Source organism: Urocitellus parryii, assembly GCF_045843805.1.
Source record: "Urocitellus parryii isolate mUroPar1 chromosome 13 unlocalized genomic scaffold, mUroPar1.hap1 SUPER_13_unloc_1, whole genome shotgun sequence".
Classification (NCBI taxonomy): domain Eukaryota; kingdom Metazoa; phylum Chordata; class Mammalia; order Rodentia; family Sciuridae; genus Urocitellus; species Urocitellus parryii.
The window spans coordinates 1,543,366-1,562,928 of NW_027551761.1; the positions used below are offsets into that span (position 1 = coordinate 1,543,366).

The 19,563-nt window shown below is 37.0% G+C and overlaps 1 long non-coding RNA gene across 1 annotated transcript in view; it reads right to left on the bottom strand.

Moving 5' to 3' along the window:
* Positions 1 to 19,563, bottom strand: part of LOC144251297 (uncharacterized) — a 58,200-nt gene that overhangs the window by 29,157 nt on the left and 9,480 nt on the right. Inside the window, exon 3 of the long non-coding RNA XR_013342670.1 lies at positions 1,820 to 1,900. This is a non-coding gene — a long non-coding RNA (uncharacterized LOC144251297). The remainder of the gene's footprint in view (positions 1 to 1,819; positions 1,901 to 19,563) is intronic.

Genomic DNA, 19,563 nt, shown 5'->3' on the forward strand with positions numbered 1-19,563 from the left:
ACAGCAGAGCTCTTTGTGTCAACTCTGGCAGTATATTATCTGGATGTACAGCTTTGACATCCACAGTCTTTGGGGCAGGGGCTAGAGCTCCCATATGCTTATAAGAAGGTATCCAAGACTTTTTGGGCATTTAAACTTATTGTCATTTATTTTTTCTTCTTTTCTTTGTTCTTTTTAGATACACATGACAATATAGTGTATTGTGTCATATTACACACATACTTCTCCAAAGACTCCAGTCCATAGCCAAGGTGGGTTTGCCTAATAAGCAAATATCCAACACTTGAATAAGACTTTCTCTCTCCACCAAACCTGCTTGCTGCCCTAGAGTTATATGGCAAGTGGAAATTACATGATGCTTCATGTCCTTGGGACCAATGCTGAATAGCATGGCTTGTGAAATGCATGTCCTGACACTGACAATACAGTGTGTATACCCATATATTACATTAGCTTCTCAAGACCTTTGAAAGTGGTGGTTTGAATAGCTCTCTTGCTAGGGAAGACTACACAGACTACACAGGTTGAGGTATATTTGTGTCCTTTATTGTTTAGCTAGAGGCCGATATGATCAATATGCCAGTCCCACACTAGTTTTAGTCCCAATGTGGCTCAAAGGACAGGACTGGAGGCAGAAGAATCTGTCACTGAGATGTGACCAAGAGTAAGTCATTATGGTTTAGGGATAATTATGTCTCTGACCCTCTTCCATCCTATTTTAGCACTTTCTAAATTACTTTTTTCTGTACCCTCCTCATCAAGTGTACTGCCTGGGTCCTGGCCAGAGCCTGCATCATAGTCAAAGTGTCCAGCTTTATATTTCTAGGGACAAAGTTGACTGCGTCATAAATAATCATTTCTTCCAGCTTCCTGTCATATGTCTTGCCACATGTTGGCTTCCAAGGCTTTTCCAGTAAAGATCATAGTCCACTTGCAACTGTGCCATCTATAATTAAAGGCCATTATAAAGTGTCCAGTTGTTAGTACAATATCCAGTGACCAGCTGACAGGTACTACAATCCATATTGCATAAGTTTGTCTTCTGGATGCAAAGATTTTTCTGCTGTCTCATTCCAGATGGTATGAGTAACAGATTGTACTGAAAAATCATTATAAATCCTTGGCTTCCCCCATGCTGAACCCACCTGTATATGAACAATTTTCAGGAATGGGGATACCCCTCTTATACCTGTGAGATCAGTGGCACTGGGGCAGCCACCTGGGATAATGAGGGACAGGTAAAGGCACCTATTCAACAAACTATTGGTGAGAACTCTGCATTGTTGTAATACACATGCCATTTTTTAGGGGTCTGTGCTACAGGAGACTGATGTAGGTTAAATAGGCCATCCACCCACCTATATGTCAATTCACATTAAGTTCAGTAAAGATTTGGACAGTGGCTCCACTGTGGTAGGTCATTTTATACTCCTAAAAACTGCTGTTATAAATAGCTATACTAATAGTTTCAGCTCCCTTCTACACTTATGGACAAAATCCTATAATCACATTTTCCAGTAAGCTAAGTTCATCCCATCTACTGTACAGGTGATATCTAACCACACTGGCATCCCTGGTAGAGAGGTATCCAGAGATTGTACCTGGGCTTTTCCAAATTTGCTTTTCCAAATTCTCTCTGCTGGGGGACATCTCAGTTCCATCTGGCTTCTTCATCAGCCCATGTAGTAGGCATGGATATTGTGTGAGAGCCTGCTAATAAGACAGGGTCCAAAAGACCCATCTACATTCTTTATTGCTTGGGTGATGGAAAACGTTTTTACTTTATCTCTCACCATGTCTAGAATCAAATGGGTCTTACCTGAGCAGATCATCCCATGAACTTCATAGGGCCTTGGATTTTGTTGAGGTTGACATCCATCTCCTGACATGTACTTGCATTCTATAACAGAGGATGATCTTTCCCAGTTAGCAGGATATCATCAATTTAACAGAACCAGATAATATCAGTAGAAAATGAGAACAAATCAAGGTTCCAAGTCACCATGCCATGACAGATGATAGGACTGTACAGATATCCCAGAGACTGAACCTGGAAGGTCCACTGCCTTTCCCAACAACTGAGTGTGAACTGGTCTTGCAAGTCCAGTTTCAAAGGGTTGTTGAAAAAGGTGTTAGCCAAGTCCAGAACCCCAAGCACAGAGCCAAGGGAGGGTGCATTTAATGAGTACAGGTTTTAATTTTTCAAGATAAAAAAGTTCTGGAGATCTATTATACAACATTCTTAATATACTTAATATGGTAGAACTACATATTTGGAAGTGATTAAGAGGTAAAAAAAAGAAAGATTTAATAACCTATGTTCAGTATGTGCATTATATGGCAAATCAATTATACCTAATAAACCAGTTAAAAATAAAATTAGATAAATAAAGAAAGCAATCCACAGAATGAGAGAAAATATTTGCAATCTAAATTTGATGAAGAATCATTACTGAGTTTTTATAGCTCAACAACAAGGAAGCAACCCAATTTGAAATCGGACAAAGAACAACAATATGCCTTTCCCCAAAGGATATGTACAAATAGACAATCACACGAAAACATTACTGTCATGAGGGAAAAGAAAATCACCAATTGGTGGTATCACTTTACATGCATTACAATGGCTGTTTTAAGCTAAGTGAAAATAAATGTTATAGGGAATAAGGAGAAAATGAAACTAAAAATTTTCTGGTGGGAATTTAAATTAAGCAACAATGTTGAAGGTGGAATTATTACATGATTAAGCAAATCCACTTGTAAGTATGTTCCAAAGAGAATAATGGAAGGAGAGGGCTGTGGTTGTGGCTCAGCAGTAGAGTGCTTGCCTAACATGTACGAGGCCCTGAGTTTGATCCTCAGCACCACATAAAAATAAATATATAAAACCAAAGGTGTTGTGCACAATGAAAAGAAATGAATATTAAAAAACAAAAGAATTGGAAGGAGAGACTAAAACCAACTCTTGCAAGCCAATGTTCATGGCACCTTTATCCACATTAGCAAAGTGGTGTAAACAGTAAAAAATTCCCTAACTAAACAAATTAAATTAATAAGCAACATGTTGCATGTTCATGCCAAATTGTATCATTCAGTCTTAAAAAGTAATAAAGCTCTAAAAAATGCAATAATGTGGGTGAATTAGAAAAACATTATTATAAGTGCTAAACCAGAAAAAAAAACATTATGAGTCCATGTATCAAATACTTAGAACAAGCAATTCCATAGAGACAGAAAGTGGAGTAGAGGTTACCAGCAGTTGGAGAAGAGGAAGAATGAGGTACTCTTTTTTAACAGTATGGAAATTCTGTTTGGCAAACTGTAAACGTTCTGGAAGTGGAAAATATTCATGGTACACAACACTGTGAAAATATTTAATGCCACTTAATTGTACACTTAAAATGGTTAAAAGGATAAGCTTTATGTACATTTTGCAATAAAACCCCCAATTATGATATGCTTCAAAACAGCTCAAAAGAAAAATATTTAATATTAAGTTGATAGTATTTAAGATGATTGCATTCAAGCCCACAAGGCAGCTGCTACATGTGAGAAAAGGCTCCACGGTGTAGAGAACTGAACTGAATTACTAAAATATATGAATTTATCCAGGTGCAGTGGTGGTGAGTGCACACTTGTAATCCCAATAACTAGAGAGGCTGAGACTAGGGGATCACAATCAAAGCAATACAGCAAGACCGTCAGCAATTCAGTGGAATACTGTCTCAAAGTAAAAGATAAAAGGGGCTAAAAGGAAAGAGAATGTAGCTCAATGGTCAATTGTTTTAATGGTTCAATCCCCCAAATATATATGTGTATACATATATATTTGTTTAAAATTATATATAAATTTATAACATAGTTTTAAAAAATCCTTCAAAATTCACCATCTGGGAAAAAACTCAGACATAGAAAGATAACTCAACTAGGCAAATGATCCTGAATGACAAAGGAATTTCAGGAGATCATGGAAGAAGAATAAGGAAGATTGCCTTTCAGGGCTCTCAGAAGGCCTCTTTAAAAAAATGTTCTTTTTTGTTACACGGGGGAATAGAATTCATTTTGACATATTACACACATGTAAAGCATATCTTCCCATTTCTGTGGTTGTACATGATGTAGAGTTACACTGGTCATGTATTTATATATGAACATAGGAAAGTAAAGTCCAATTCATTCTTTTTTTCCCATTCACATCTCCTCTCACTTCCCTTCATTGCCTTTGTCTAATCCAAAGTATTTCTAGTCTTCCCTCCCTTCTCCTTATTGTGTGTTAGCATCTGCCTATCAGAGAGAACATTTGGCCTTTGAATTTTTGGGACTGTCTTATTTCACTTTGCATGATTGTCTCTAGTACCATCCACTTACCAGCAAATGACATAATTTTATTCTCCTTTATGGATGAGTTATATTCCATTGTGAATATATACCACATTTTCAGGAGGCCTCTTAAAATACCATTTCCTATGGAATTTGCACCATGGTTAAGACATTAAAGAGCTGGTAGATAGGTTTGGAGGAAAAGAAGGAATGACTGGAGCAAATCTGGGGTAAAGTTAGTGGCACTGTTACCAAAGCAGGAGCCACAGACAATATATTGGTGAAAGAGTTATATACCAGGAACTCACTAGTGAGAACTCCCAATGAGAAGTCAGAATTTTTACAGCTTTAATAGTGAAAGCAGTAGACCTGAGGAGCAGGAATAGAAATAAATAGAAACAGACAAACAAAGCCATAATGAAAAATAGAGATAGAGAGAGGGGACAAAATAATCCAAAGCACCTAGAATACAACTGTCTCCAGTTCAAAACCTAGCACAACCACCTCTAGTGCACTGGGGAAGAAATATCACAAGACACTGCCTCTGAGGGTGAACACTGTGGGCCATTGAGAACTATCTGTTTTGACTGTCAAAATTGAACATTATCAGTACCAAAATATTACACAGTAATGCAAATTCACATATGTGTGTCCTGTTCCTATACATAGCAAATTATTACTCATCACCTAGGATATCATATAAAATAAGTTCTTATTCCTCTTATTACCATTTCCTCACTACTAAAATAGACATCTCTTGCTTTAACAGCAGCCAGACCTGGAGCATACCTATAAACATGGTGGGGATGGGGCTTCTCCTCCTTCTGTAGTGGGCTGCTCATGGTGCCCAAGAGGAAGAAGCAGAGTTCTGCATCCATCCCTCACTCTCAGTGTGGAGGTCCCTAATAATTTCAGAGCAGGGAAAAGAGCTGGAAGATGTGGTTCTCTGGTTGATTGTGGTTTCTTGAGTTCATTTTGCCTGAGCCATTCATAAACCTGCAATCAATTGATGAGTTGGCTGAATCTAGAGGGTATAAAATAGCTTCACCATCATATCTGGGATCTTAGAAGGGTGAGTAGAAGGTCATTTATTCTCCAGTGGGTCAGAATGAGCTTCCACAGACAACAGCAGTTTTTAAGAGAACAAACCCAACGTGTAAGCTCTTTTATAGCCTCTCTTACATTAACTCAATAAAGGTCCATTTGCCAAAGCAAATCATATGGCCAAGCCTGAAGTCATTGAAACAAGGAACCATACAAGGGTGTGGGCATTTACTGGGAGATGTGATTCACTGTGGGGGGGTCATCAGTGTAGCAGTCTACTACAATCCCCTCATATGGGCCAGATATGCCTAAGAGGATCAGGGCCATAATGGAAGACGGAATTAGCAATGAACAAATCAGGTTAGGAGCACCTCTTTTCAGTCAATCATGTAAGGATCTTAAAAATCACCACTCTCTCCCCATAACATATACAAAGCTGAACAAACTGAAAAATCAAGTCTTAGATTCATGGAAGTAATTGGATCCCAGGACCAAACCCAATCCCCCCAAATTGGTGAAACAGAAAGACACACACAGAGAGACTCATAACTTCCTGGAGTGGAAACCCACTAACATAAACTTCTTTGGGAAGCAGTATTACAAAAACCTGAAATAGAATTGAACAAAAGCTGGAAGCAAAGTATGGACAAGGCTGACCCAGTCACTCAAGGCTCCTCATACTTTGGGGAGTTTTACCTCCAGGATCTCAATCAGGTTCTCACAGGGTAAATAGCGCATTTGTTCTTCTTGGGAAGTTTCAACTTTAGGGGAAACTATTTTACAAAAGCATAGCCTACTGAAATTTTGTCAGACCCTAAATGACCCAAGCTAAGGGAATTACTGCACTCAAGCCTGCTCTAGCCCTTCAACTGGAAGAAGAGACACATTCAAAAACAGCTCCCATGACTCTTCCATATGAGAGGGAAATATCTAACTACAGCTGCCTGCAGACATCTTGTCCCATTAGTGAGGAAAATGAGGAATCTGACGCAGCTCCTTTCAGCTCACTGAAAGACTGAGATCAAATCATAGGGATAGTAACATCTTCCCTCACCAAGCTAAGCAAACTATACAACACAAACAAAAATCACAGGTATTATATTCAAACTGCAAAATTCAAAATATGGGGAAGTCATTTTAAAAAGTCTAGTAAAGAATGGAGATTATCATGTTTTGGATGTAGGAACATCCTCCCCAAAGCACATTTGTTGGGTAACACAGAAATATTCAGAGGTGAAAAGATTGCATTAAGAGATCCACAACCTTATATGTGGATGAATTAATAATCTGAATGGACCACTGAGTGCTAACTGTAGACAGGTGATTATGGCTGGAGAAAGTAGGTCACTGGAAGTATGCCTTTTGAGGGAATAATGTAACATTAATAAACATTGTGTCAGGCCCCAGGCTGGCTGGCTCTCTCTCTCTCTCTCTCTCTCTCTCTCTCTCTCTCTCTCTCTCTCTCTCTCCCCCTCTCTCTCTCCAGGCAGGGTCTTGCTCAGTTGCTTAGGGCCCAGCTAAGTTGCTCAGGCTGGCTTCAAACTTGCCTCCTGCCCTCCTGCCTCAGCCTCTGGAGATGCTGGGATTACAGGCACACACCACCACACCTGGTTCTCTATGCTTCTTGTCTGCCATGAGCTAAGCAGCTTTCCTCCACCATGATGTTCTACCTCATCCTGCGCCCAGTGAAGGAGATGGCAGAACCCAAAATAAACTGTTCTTTAAGTTGTTCTTGTCAGGTATTTCATTCAGAGATAAAAAGCTGATTAATATAGGAACTATAGTAATATTGTATTGTATATTTCAAAATTGCTAAAAAGTAGAGTTTAAATTTTCTCACAACAAAGAAATAATATGTGAAACAATGAGTAGAATACAATAATTGACCTACCATAATGTATCATTACATTACATTTGCCCATTATACCTATAAGTATGTGTGATTATTTGTTAATTAAAAATCACTATAATCAATGTTCCTCTAGACAATATATCAAAGAAAAAAGATACAAACTATAAATATCAGATATTAAAAGGGAGGCATCAACATAGTATCCATAGACATTTAAAAAAAGATATTAAGGAATAATACAATTCAATCTTCTTAAACTCAAGAAACTACATGAAATGTACTGATTTCTTGCAAGGAAAATATGCTAGATTCAACACAAAAAGAAATGATCAATCTGAATAGAACTGTAACTTATCAAAGATACTGAATCAATAAGACCATCCCAACAGTTCAAGATAAGTTCCCAGTTCCTAAAAAACATTTAAGAAAGAAATTATATCAATTCTCTAGAATCTCTTCCAAAAGATAAAAGCAAAGGAGCTACCTTCTAACTCATATTTTATCAGACCAGCACTAATATAATTACACAATCAGACAAAGATTACAAGAAAACTATAGACTAATATTTGTCATGAAAGAAGAAAACATGCAATCAAGTATTAGCAAATAGGACCCAGAAACAGACCCACATCAGTACAGCTAGCCTGTGTACAGTAAAGGGGCAGAGGGGACACAGCAGCATGGAGCAGAGATCCTTCCAGCAAATGGTGCTGCATGACCTGGACATCCCCATTAGCAAGGCTACTGACACATGTGGAAGGAGAGACTCAGAGAGAATGGAGGGAGAAGGAAGAAGAAAAACTCCTTGTAAAATAAGGGAAAAAAACCCTTGATATAAAACACAGATCTCTGGATTCAATGTTTCCCATTAGTAAAATAAAAAACAGCCATGCTGAGCCTAATGCTGTAGTGGCTCCGGAAGCTGAGGTAGGAGGATCCTGAGTTCAAAGCCAGCCTCAGCAAAAGTGATACTAAGCAACCCAGTGAGATCCTGTCTCTAAATAAAATACAAAATAGAGCTGGGGATGTGGTTCAGTGGCTAAGTGCTGCTGAGGTCAATCTCTGGTACCATCCCCCCCAAAAACCACCACCAACAACAAACTGCCATTCTTACACACATCATAGAATGCGTAATTGGCATGCATATCACACATGAATATTTGGGTTTGTGTCTGGGTTTGTATCTCTCTCTCTCTCTCTCTTTGTATCTCTCTCTCTCTCGCTCTCTCTCTCTCTCTCTGTGTGTGTGTGTGTGTGTGTGTGTGTGTGTGTATGTGTGTGTGTGTGTGTATGTGTGTGTGTGTGTGTGTGTATACAGAAATTCCCCAAAATTTCCTTTGCAATAGAACATTCATTGATTTTGGAAGAAAATACACTAGAAACACCCCAAAATATTTTTTTATTGTCTATATGTATTCTTACAAATTTCTAATGATACTGTATTGGATTCAGTTATTTTTGTTGTTGTTGAAGACCCCTCTCTATGTGAAGATAATAAAATTAACTAAAGGGCTGGGGTTGTGGATCAATGGTAGAGAACTCACCTAGCATGAGTGAGGCACTGGGCTCAATCCTCAGCACCACATAAATATAAATAAATAAAAGTTTTGTGTTCATCTATAACAAAAACATATTTAAAAAAATTAATTACAAAAAATCATGCAGAAATTTTATTCAAAATTCACAAAACTAAATAAGTTTATAACATACTTCTATTCTATGTCTGAGTTAATGCAAGGAAAAAAATATTACTTTGGAAAGCTGAACTGCAGAGAAATGAGAACCTGAAAGTAATAATCCCTGTGAAATAACAATTACAGAAATAATCCAATTTTCAAAAAGTGTGATATTGTTGGAGCTAAGCAGAGATCTACAAGGAAGCAGGCTATGTCTGGGTACTAGGCAGAAACAACAGGAAATGAATTAAGGTCTCCTCTGGCAGGGTGAGCAGGTGGAGTCAGAAGGAAGGATCTATAAGGAGAACATGCTGGACTGGAGGGTGGGGCAGGGGGTGGTGCTGCCTCTTCTTCTTCCCCCGCCCCTAATGTCAGAATCCCTTTGTGATGAGAGGGCAAAGCCTTATGACACAGGCCTAGGACCCATGCCCGAGTCCTAAAAAGAGCTTTCAGGACTCATTTTTCCAAATTGGACAGTGCAATTTAGACAGTGGAAAATCCTATTTCCTCTGAATAGTGTTAGTGCCATATGGCTGGACCCCAGCTTCATCACCTGGGCAATGGATATAATCCTTGCCTTTGTGTGTGGACTGGGGCTCTTTCTCCTCTTATTCCCCTACTTCCAGGGTAACCCATCCTTCCTACCACAAAAGAGAAAGGGAGAACTCAGAAAGGGAAGAAACCCACAGGCCACACTCAACAAGAAAAAATATTCTTTTTTGTCTCCTTTTTTCCCCCTTAAATAAATAAATACACTTCAAAAAAGAGAAATCTCAGGACAGAACAGAACGTCATTCTGGGACAGAAATGAGAAATGATTTTTTTGCTACTATGAATTATATAGTGCAGGGCACAAAACACACAAATAGGAATAGCTCTGCAGCCATCCAGCTGCAACTACAACTAAGGCCCATAACCACTGGCTTCAGCAAGGGAACGGTCAAACCCTCTCTGCACTGAGACTTCACCCTCTGCCCTCATCCTTTAGAACAGTGCTCCATGTGTGGGGGAAAGAGAGATAGAGAGAGGGACATAGAGAGAGACTGCACACTTTCTGTTAGTGTAAACTTTCTTTTTCTTTCCTACTTTTTTCACTTTACTTTCATAACTCCTTAAAGACCGGAGCACATTAGAGTCTTCTGGGGTGACAGAGGACATGGCTCAGTCTCCCACATCTGGGAACATTGGAATGTAAGGAAGTGAATGGTTTATCAACATTAAAGTAGGAAGTCAAATTATTTTGCTTTGCTCCTGATATGATTATATACCTAGAACACTGGGGGAAAAATCCATCAAAAGATTTTTAAAACTGATAAATTCAGCATAAAACTCAAATTTCTTTTATGCTCAATACGAGCATGCAAAAACAGTCACGTTTTTATACACCAATAATGAGTTCTCTGAGAAAGAACTTAGGAAAGTAATCTTATTCACAACAAAGAAGATAAGTAGAAGGAGGAGGGGAAAAGGAAAGAGAAGGAAAAGAAGGAGAAAGAAAAGAAGAAGAAATACCTCAGAATAAACCTATCAGTATGTGAAAGGTTGCTACAGTGCAAATTACAAAATACTGAAGAAAGATATTGAAGAACACACTAGAAGTTGGAAACACCTACTATGTTCATGAATCAGGAGAATCAGAATTCATAAAATGGTCATACTACCCAAAGCAATCTACAATCCACAGCAATCTCCAGCAAAATATCAATGACATCCTTTGTAGAACTAGAAAAACCAATTCTAAAATTTATACATAAGCAAAAAAGATCCAGAATAGCTAAAGCAATTTTGAGCAAAAAGAGTAATGCTAAAAGCACCACAATACCTGATTTCAAATTATATTTGATAGTTATATTTACAGAAACAGTATAGTATTGGCATAAAAAAGAGGCAGGTAGAGCAATGTAACAGGAAAGAGAACCCAGATATAAATACACACTGCAACCAGTTATCAACAAAGGTGCCCAAATACTGGAGAAAGAACAGTTTCTTCAACAAATGGTGCTGGGAAAACTGGACATTCACATGTAGAAAATGGAAACTAGATCCCCATATCTCACTCTGTACAAAAATCCAGTCAGGATTAAAGGAATTAAGGAATGTAAGATGGGATCCGTTGAAACTACTAGAGAGAATATAGGGGAAACAATTCACTGTGGCATAAGCCCCCAGTTTGTGGTACTTTATGATGGCCACCCAAGGAAACTAGTACACTGCTCTTATTGAAAATGAGTCATAGCTAACATGCAAAGTAACACTCATTTGCCACATTAGCTTGTTAGTTCTGAAATACCTTTTCTGTCATTTTATTCTAATTGAGGGAGGAAGGCTTCTCTCCAGGACAGAAGTGTTTAATTAATAGTTATTGGTGAAAGCTTAGTCTTCAGCTGTCATTGGCACAATGAAGGACCATGTGTTAATAATAAGCCTAGGCAGAAGACTAGATTTAGATGCTAAAATCAATCTTTAAATAGAGATCATGGTTTGGAGGAAGAGAATGTACTCTGACCCATTGTATATTGTCTGCACCACCAGTTATCTCCAGCAGGTGTCATTGCACACACTGTGTAATCTCTGGCATAATTGAGTGGCCAGAGAAGACTCTCCAGGTGCTTGCAGCTGGATGCCAGGAATAGACTCAAGAAAGTTGGAAAAAAATCATTTAACTTGCTTTGTCAGATTCAGCCGTCACAAATGAAGAGAAAACATTTGTGATGAAGAATGGGCTCAGCACATTCTTACTGACTCATTAGTAGACAAGAGCTGGTGGCAGGGACTGGGAATTAGAAACCTGCATAAAGTTTGAAAAGATTCTCTTTTTTAGGAAAATGCCAAGGGCTACCTGGATTACCAAGTTTATATTCTTTTTATTATTATTATTACTATTTTTTGAATTATAAACATGCAGATACTAGTTGATTAAGACTTTATATTCAAATTCTGTAAGGCTTCATATAAAATGGTTTGATACTAGGAAAACATGTAATCTGATATCATGCAGTCTGTTAACAAAGTGTAACATAAAAATGCAAATGTCATTAAAAAGCATAGCAGAGAGAAAATAGAACATTAATATAAGGCCATCACACTATAATGCCACCATGTTGATAGTGTACAGAATATAGCCGAGACTGTTTGGAAAGAACCATTCAGTGAGATGATCTTTGTAAGAAAGCCCTTATATGTGGAAATGTTCCATTGTAAAAAATGCCTTAGAGATCATTAGTCATGTAACTTTGGTCATAATTAAAACTACATTCACTTTAAATCTCTTTACCTGTGCACAGCATCCAGAATATGAACAAAAGTAAAATTCATCATGGGGGTAGAAAAACAAACAGCAATAATGAAATAATGAACACAACATACACTAGTATGGCAGTATGTAAAAATGTGGATGTGTAACCGGTGTGATTCTGCAATCTGTATACAGGGTAAAAATGGGAGTTCATAATCCACTTGAATCATATGTATGAAATATGATATGTCAATGTTTTGAATAACTAATAATAATAAAGAAAGAAAGAAAGAACACAGAAAGGTATTTAAGAAAATAAAAATCAGAAATTAGTCCACTTCCTGCCTCTTCAAATTGAAAACCTTAAGAGATTTCACTAGGACATGAGAAATGGATTGTCAGATTGGCAAAACCTATTTTACTATTATCAATACATTTGGAGATTTGATATCTAAGAGAGACAAACTGATACTTGAAGTTTTCTTGCAGCCATTTATTTATTTGCATTTGTTTGGGGCTGCAGCAGATATTTGCCCAATCTTCTTTCTTAGTTAATGCTTATGTTCAATCCCAGAAAATTTCTTTCAAAGTGCAGTTCTATGGACAAACTTGATCCACACCAACTTGCCTGACTCTAGTGACCTCAGTTATATCTCCATTCACTTGTCACAGGGTTTCTACATGGATGGTATATTATGAGATTAGTGGCTTTTTTAGTCACATTCTATTTGATCATAATGATATTTGTCCTTTTTTTGGACAGTATGGAACATAGATTTTGTTTTCACAGGTGTGATGCATAAAGTGAGAATAAATCCATGTTAGTGTCATATTCTATCCTTTTGAGAAGTGGGCAATGGAACTATAAAGGGACCTGTTCCCCTAATCTTATTTAATTTTTAGAACAATTATTAATATCAGCAAATATTTACTTCTCTAGGCCTCTGAGAGGCTCTTTCTAGCTCATTTAACAGAGATGTATTCATCAGTCACTATGTGTCACACCTAAGATAAGTGTTGTGTTGTCCCCTGTAGTAGGACACAACATTGGAAACAAAAATAACATTTAAACTCATCCAAGAAAGCTCATTTAGATTATTGCTTTCATGGGGGAATAAAACTACAATTACCTAAGCAATTCTGAGCTAAGGACATCTCCTCAATTGATCAGAGTAAGACCAAATCACTGAGGTTGCTCCTTAGCTTTGTTGACATTTGTGTCTTATTTCTACCAAAAGTATCAGACTTATTAAGTGTCTAACCAATTTTACTGGTGTCAGTTTTAAGATGAAAAACCCACACATATGTAAAAAACAGGCAAAGGACTCATTTTAGAGGCAAACAGGAAGTATAAGGGAAGGCTACAGGAGGCCTAGTTTCCCACTTATCTGCACCCTGCAGATTTTTTAAGACCCTTTATCTAATGCTAATGGCTGTATCAGGTTAAAGAATTAACTTCAGACTCTTAGGTTTTGTTAGAGAAGTTTGTCTCAAAATTCCAAATGTTTGGGAGTACTTGTGTCACTTTCTTTTGTTTTCTGTTTCTTAATGCTTCCTTGCTTCATTCTTTGTTTTCTGTGTTCACCATCTGGTTGGATTTCGTGGTACAAACATTAATATAGCAAGGTAGCATGATTCTTTAAGAGGCCATTTCTTGTCATACTTTCTAGGCATTAAATTAAAAATTCCATTTGTTGAAATAATGGAAGATATACAAACACATTTGTCTGACTTGAGAAAAATTATTTTTTTGGATCAGATATTTAGAAATGTAATTTCTAGAGAGTAAGATATGCACATGTATACTTTTAATAAACATTCCTTGATTGCCCTTCAAAGGAACAATGTATAATAGTTTCTGTATCTCCATTAACCAGTGAAAGTGTTGATATTATTGAAGGTTAAAAATATCCATTTTTAATAAAAACTTCTTCTCATGCAATTTAGCTTGAATTTTCTGATTATTAGGTAATCCAAAACATTACTTTGGGATGATTAAACATATTTTTCATATGCTGATTGAGTGCTTAAGTGAAAGTTCACATACCTGATCAGTGTGGGAAGAGCCAGCAGGCAACCTTAACACGAAGGTTTAGAAACTAATGGCTATCATAAACCAGCCCAAGATGAGGACAATAGCCCTAAGGAAAGATAAAGCAAAAGATCTTGAGGATACAACCTACAGGGGTTTTCATCTGGAATAAAAGCTGGTTTCATGCAGTGTTACTTTTTATGGAAAGGAAAAAAAGGAAGTTATCTATAAATTCACTCTGGTCTGTGTGATATATAATTAATTGTATATGATTAAATTATTATTTAGAATATGTTAGAAGGCCAAATCAGTTATTCAAATGCAATTTCACATTTAGGCTAAATGTTAAAGTATAATTTTAGCATAACTGTTAATATTCATCTAATATTCCCATACAATTATAAATCCACTTAGACATCAAGATCTTCCCCAAAATCATCAGCTGGAAGTGGATACAGTATTGACTCTAAAATATAATAATCCATTTTCCCATGCCAGTGACTTCTGTTAACACCTATGAAGAAAATGATAGTTATAGTCCCAATCCTAGCTTTGAGTTTTTGATAACTTGTCAGCCTTATTATGAATCCTCAAATACACCATAAACATACCAGGTGTGAAATCAAACCCATGGTCCCACACCTGGTCCCTTTGGTGTAGGGTATTATCATCTCACCAGTTGTTCAAGGAGGACCCAGTAGAATCCCTGACATCTTTGTTTCCCGATAGCCAGTCATTCTGGTTCTCTTCTAAGGCTGCTTCTAATCCAGCCGTGTAAATATTTTTCCTCCGGCATCATCCAAATCCATGTGACCTGTTTTTGACCTCAATAGGAGACACCAGCATCCACCTTTGATGCCACCCACTCTCCTCAGGCAACCAGGGTAGCCCCCTCACAATGTGAATCAAATTTGTTGATCTATTGCTTAGTGCTGCTGCAGGAACCAGGGAGATCACAGCAAACACTTCCAGACTGTCCTGGCCAACACCTATCATGTGGCCAAGGGTGTACCTGACAAAAAGTCATTGAAAAAGAGACAAAGAAGATTGCATCCAAGGGCACTGAGATCAGAAATTTGGAATGAAGCGCAACTCACTTTCCCTTTGAGTCTGGTGGCTTCCACAATCAGCTGAGGAGGGTTGAATTCGAGGACGAAGCCTTGGAAGGCCATAGTTGATGGTGGAATACACAAGAACTGCTGCGCCCCCTCCACCCAGGGCAGTTGGTTTCCCTGCCCTACAAGTAGAATTCTAGGAGTCACCTGATATCCAGATGCCCAGCAGAGATAAGCATCTGGGGTTGTGTTCACCTAATTTCTATCCAGTAGACTCCACTCAACAAAGTTACACAGAGTTAGACCTCAGCCATCAGAACTTTCCATTCAGAACTCAACCTGGGGATGCATCCATCTAGTTGTTTCAACCCAAACTTCAGGAGACAGTACTTCCCATTCCATTCTACCTTGTACCAGTATGTAGAGAGCAGAAAACCAGCTTTGAACCTAGGCCTCTGCAGCCAGCAGCTTGTTGAACAACACAAGAGTAAGGGCTGAATCACCCCCAAACATTGCTCTCTCTAAGGGGTACACAGCTCAAGAAAAAAATGGAAAGAAGGACAGTGTGGCATAGGTAGTAAATATCTGTCCTTGTCCACAGTTTTGACCACCTCAGTAGAGAAAATTCTTTCATTTTTTATTAAGAACTTTTTGTTTGGGGGCTGGAGTTATAACTCAGTGGTAGAGAACTTGCCTAGCATGTGTGAGGTGCTGGGTTCAATCCTTAGCACCACCTTGAAAATAATAATAATAAAGGTATTGTGTCCATCTGCAAATAAAAAAGTTTAAGAAATGATTTTTTGTTTTTGTTGTATATGTTGATTCATTCATGTTACACATATATAAAGAGAATTTTTTTTATCATTTTTCTCTTTTTATTATCCTTTTACTATTTTGTTTTGTGGGTGCTTTTTCTTTTTTACTTTTGGTTGATTTTCTCAGCTTTTCCCTCTAATAGTTAAATTCTCTTGTTCTCTATCAACCTGTCAATCTACTTTCATTTTTTAAATTTTGTTATTTTCTTCCCTTCATTATGGCCTTCACTTTCTACCTCTCTTCTACGTTATCTTTTTCACCTTTGGAATATTCTGACCTTTCTTTTGACTTCCTTTCCCATTTTCTTCCTTCTTAATGAACTGTATTTTTGCCATCTTTTAAAACTAGTTTATATAATTCTTGCTCCCACCATTCATGTTTTTGCAGGTACTAGTACTGTGGATGATGTAGCTGACTTTCAATGTTTAGTTTAATTCTAAATCTAGTTCACTGCTGCTTATGTTGCTGTTTTAATTTCTGATTATTAATATTGTAGATATCATAATTGACACCTGGTATTTACTTGAATATTGTAGATTGTTCCCTGTTATTGTTACTGTTCTTCATTTTCCCTTTTACATAGTTGCTGGGCATCAAATGTGTCACTTCAAATTCTTGGGGCATATGCTCTGCTCCTGAGTTACATCCCCAATCCAGCTAAGAGATTGTGTACCTAATTCCACACATAACAACTATGCTCAAACTTCAGCAATAATTTAACACAAAGAATAGTGGGGACCCCCAAACTGACAACCATGGCCTAAGTAGAAGTTAGAGAGAAGGCTCAACTTACCCATGGACATCTGCTCCTACAGAAACAGTAGCAGAAATAACACAAAAAAACCTCAACATAGGTTACTGTTATACACTCTTAGAATATACAGAGTTGCCAAATCTAGAATATCAATCATGGGGGATATGTATATACAGTGATATAGACAACACAACTGTCGATCTACTAGAAAGATCCTGTGAAATCTACAGAGAAAGTGGAATCCTCAAGCTCTGATATAGTATACAACTTGGAATGTTTGCTTTGATCACTAGTCACAACCAAAAACATTAGTAGAGTAAATATACTACAAAAACCACTGGGAAATATGTTCAACAATTCACAACAACCTGATATCCCAGAACACTTTGCTACGATAAGGCTGTTCCCTAAGAATATCCTTACATAAAAGTGGAAAAGAGGTGGCTGGAGTTGTGGCTCAGCATTAGAGCACTTGCCTAGTATAGTGAGGCCCTGGGTTCAATTCTCAACACCAATATAAAATAAAATGAAGGTACATCTACAGTATATATATATATATATATATATATATATATATATATATATATATATATAAAAAACCCATCTAAACAGATATGCAAATCTCTACATAAGAATATAAGTGATATGAAAAATTGTATTAAGACACCTCTTAATGTCTATAATTCATCAACAACAGACTTCAAAAATATCCAAATACTGGGTACAAAAATTTTTTAAAAATGATAATTTAAAAATTATAGGATTATCAGATGATGCAAAAAAACCTGAATAAATTAAGGAAGTCAGTACAGGATATAAATGCTAAATTCAATGAAGAGATAGAGATATTAAAGAAAACAAACAGAAATTTTGAAAATGCCAATCAAATCAAAAATTGAATTGGATATGTTTCTCTAATATATTAGATTAAGTAGAGGACAGAATTTTAGAGCTTGAAGATAAGGTGGATATCTTAAAAAAAAAAAAAAAGAAACTACAAATCTAATAAGAACTGAGAAAATATTAAGGGACCAAACTTAATCGTCACAGACATTAAAGAAGGATCAGAGATACAGGTTCATGGCAGTGATATAATGGCAGAAAAATTCCTGAAGACTTGGGAATAAGAAGAATATCCTGATACTGGAAGCATTTAGAACCTCAAATAGACCAGGCCAGAAGAAAAAAAAAAAAAAAAAAAAAAAACTTCTTCACATCCTATCATAATTACAATGCTAAAATTTCAGTTCAAAGAAAGTATTTTAAAAGCCAGGTCACATTTAGAGAAAAATATATCAGATTAACATCTAATTTCTTAACAGAAACCCTAATGTCTAGGACAGCTTAGAACAAAGTATTTCAAGTCTGAAAGAAAATAACAGCCAACAAAGATCATTCTATCCAATAAACCATAAGAATTGTACTATCAAAATTGAAGAAAAAAAACAAAAACCTATCAAGATTAGCATAAATGAAAGGAGTTCATTATTACTATTCCAGCATTGCAGCAAATACACATAGAAAAAGATTATAAACCACCAAGAGATCTTAAAAAGAATAAATGACATTACAACTGGGGGTGAACATATACCAATCAGGATAGAAGCAAGCATTAAATGTAAATAAAATAGATAAGAAGTAACACATTCCTCTCTAATGACACTGAATATAAATGGTCTCATTTTTCCAAATAATAAACATAGATCATAACACTGGACAAAAAAAAATAAGACTCAATTATTATTGCCTGAAAGAAATATATCTATGGTCAAAGATATTCACAGGCTAAAAGAATTTTAAAAATGACATTTCATGTAAATGAAACTTTAAAGCAAACAGGAAAACCTATTTATACCCAACAAAGCAGATTCAAGCAAAATTAGAGGAGAAAGTGCGGGTCACGATATCTTGGTAAGGAGAACAATCCAAAAAGAAAATATAAAATAGTAAACATTTAGACCCCAAACATTGGTGCATCTGATGACATAAAACACAATGCAACATAAAGGTTCACATAGGACCCAATATAATAATAGCAGGTGATTGCAATATACCTCTCTAAGAGGTCATCCACATACAAAATTAACCACGATACTACAGAGTTAAATCAAACTGGCAATCAAATGGATTTAACACATATTATAGAGCATTTTATCCAACACAGCTGAATACACTTTTGTCAGCTTTCTCCAAAATAGATCATCTTTTAGTTAACAAAGTAATCATTAGCAAATATGAAAAAAATGAAATGATTCCACATAACCTGTTTCAATGGTAATGGAGTAAAATTAAAAATCAGCAGCAAGAAGTAAACCACATATACAAAGACATGGAGATTAAACAATACACACTGTAATGATGAGTGGATCATCAAATAAATCTGACAAGAAACCAAAAAATTCTAAGACTCAACATGATTAGAAGTACAACATACCCGGGCCAAGAAGCTGCTGCTGCAGCCACTGTTTAAAATCCGGTGTCTCTGGGGGACAAGGGATCTGCTGGTGGGTGAAAACCAGAGAAAGTGTTGTGGCCTCAGCATATCCCAGTGCTCAACCCCTCTCCTCATATACACCGAGTCCACTATGGGAGCACATTTAGCTGCTACTGTGGTTTCTAGGTGTGAAGGTCCTGGGTTCCAGGTAGCAATGAGGGGATAGCAGTGCCTTGCTGCTGAGTTCCTTCCTGCCCCCTGTCTGCCTAGGCACAAGGGAGGGTCAGAGGAAAGCCTTGCAGTGTGTCTGCCTCTAAGCCTCACAGCCTCCCACCCCAGAGTCAC